Source organism: Chiroxiphia lanceolata, chromosome 2, assembly GCF_009829145.1.
Source record: "Chiroxiphia lanceolata isolate bChiLan1 chromosome 2, bChiLan1.pri, whole genome shotgun sequence".
NCBI classification, from domain to species: Eukaryota; Metazoa; Chordata; class Aves; order Passeriformes; family Pipridae; genus Chiroxiphia; species Chiroxiphia lanceolata.
In genome coordinates this window covers 118,789,445-118,792,050 of record NC_045638.1, presented here as the reverse complement: position 1 = coordinate 118,792,050, position 2,606 = coordinate 118,789,445, and positions in this window count along the sequence as shown.

Sequence of the window (2,606 nt, the reverse complement as noted above, 5' to 3'; positions counted from 1 at the left end):
TGTGGTGAGGCACTGGAACAGGTCACCCACAGAACGTGTGGATGCTCCATCCCTGGAAGTGTTCAAGACCAGGTTGGATGGGACTCTGAGCAACCTTGTCTAGGAGGTGGCATCCCTGCTGATGGCAGGGGGGTTGGAACTAGGTGATCTTTAACGTCCTTTCCAACTCAAACCATGCTGTGATTCTATGAATCGATCAGCTACTGTGCTAAAAAGATGCTGAATAGAACTGAAGAGTTAATTTGTACAGATTCACTGGTCCTCCACATCACTGCCAGGAGAGAAGAAACAATGGTTTGACGAGACAAGGATTGGAACATGCACCTCCAGACACTGGTTTCACATTCACCCTGGACAGCTTGGCCAAGTGCTGCTGGGGGATGTCAAGAGGCAGCTCCAATATTACAAACAACCCTGAAGCCCTCCAGGTACCTCAGGTTACATGGTAGGGCCTTGACTTTACCTGCCTCACTGTTGCATCTCATCTCCAATGGCAATGCCAGCACTGTGTTGGCTCCCAAAGCCGTGGTGGGAATGAGAAGCCAGACAAGACTAGCTCAGTGCCCACTGCTCCGTTCCCTTACTGCCTGCACTTGGGCATCCAAACTGAAAAAGACCTTGTTTAGCAAACTGGCAGTGGAAAAAACTTTCATCTAAACAAAGAACAACAAACAAATTGTCATTTCCACATTTAGCACCGGCTGCAAAGCTTTGCGGGTGAGGTTAATGGGGTGAGCAAGTACAGGCAGGGAGATAGACAAGTTACAGGTTGAAGCAGAGCTGTTCCCTCTCTCAGCAAAACACTGCCATTAACACCTGAACTAGAGAGAACTAGGAGAGGGAAATTTCTCCCACTGCTGATGCTACATCCACCCAGGCCGATTAAAGATCAAAGCACTGCACAGATGACTGGTGCATGAGATCTGAGCCAAACAAAACACTCTCCCCTTCCCAAAGCTCCCCTCCCCACCAACGGCTGCTGACAGGAGGGTACAAGCAAGCAGATGGGGAGGAACCAGGGGACTCTCTCCCTCCTTGCAGGCTCTTCCCTCAGTACTGGATCCAATCCACCTGTAAAGCACCAGCACGGCTCTTCTGCCTGAGCACACCACTCCCACAGCCCTGGGAGCTTCTGGGGGGAGGAGGGAAATTGAGGGGTTAAAAAAAAAATAAATCCCAGCCCAAAAGGGTTTTTTCCACCTGGGAAGGTGGGAATCACAGATTCAATTAGGTTGGAAAAGACCTCTAAGATCTTCAAGTCCAGCCTGTGACCGAGCACCATCATGGCAACTGAGTGCCACATCCAGTACTTTCCTTAAACAGCTCCAGGAACAGTGACACTTCCCTGGGCAGTCCATTCCAATGTCCAATGACCTTTTCTCTGAAGAAATTCCTCCTAATGTCTAACTAAATCTCCCCTGCCATACCTTGAAGTCATTTCCTTGTGTCCTGTCGCTTGTTAGCTGGGAGAAGAGATCGACCCCACCTGGCTACAACCTCCTCTCAGAGAGTTGTAGAGAGTGATCAGGTCACCTCTGAGCCTCCTTTTCTCCAGGCTGAACAGTTCCAGCTCCCTCAACTGCTCCCCATAGGACTTGTGCTCGAGTCCCTTCCCCAGCTCTATTGTCTTCTCTGGACATGCTCCAACACCTCAATATCTTTCCTGGAGTAAGGGCCTGGAGTGGGACCCTCACCAGTGCCGGGTACAGGGGGACAATCACTGCCCTGATCCTGCTGGCCACAGTATTCCTGATACAGGCCAGGATTCCACTGGCCTTCTTGGCCCCCTGCACACACACCGGCTCACGTCCAGCAGCTGGACTGTTTTCCAGCTGCTCTTCCCCAAGCCTGTAGTGCTGTATTGGGGTTACTGTGTCCAGTTCTGGGCCCCTCAATTCAGGAAGGATATTGAGGTGCTGGAGCAGGTCCAGAGAAGAGCAACAAGGCTGGAGAAGGGACTGAAGCACAATTCCCATGAGGAGAGGCTGAGGGAGCTGGGGGGGCTCAGCCTGGAGAAGAGGAGGCTCAGGGGAGACCTCCTCACTCTCTACAACTCCCTGACAGGAGGGGGGAGCCAGGGGGGGGTTGGTCTCTTTTCCCAGGCAACCATCAGCAAGACAAGAGGGCTCGGTCTTCAGCTGTGCCAGGGGAGGTTTAGGTTAGATATTAGGAAGAAATTCTTTACAGAGGAAGTAATCAGACATTGGAATGGGCTGCCCAGGGAAGTGGTGGATTCTCCGTCTCTGGAGGTTTTCCAGATGAGACTGGATGTGGCATCAGTGCCATGGGCTGGGAACCACAGCGGTGGTAGTGGATCAAGGGCTGGACTTGGTGATCTCGGAGGTCCTTTCCAACCCAGCTGATTCTATGAATCCCACAGGGAAAAGAACTAAACACCGGGAGACGTGACGAGCCCCGCACCGGCCACGGGGCGCCAGCGCTGCCCCACCGGAGGCGGAGGCGGTGCCGGGGGCGGCCCCGGGGGGGGGAGCCGCCGGTCCCGCCCAGCCCTGCCCGGGGTTCCCCGGCGCGGCGCCCGCCGGGAGCCGCAGTCCGCGCCGGGCCGCCTCAGCAGCCCGGAGCCCGCGGGGGGGCCTCGCTTCCTT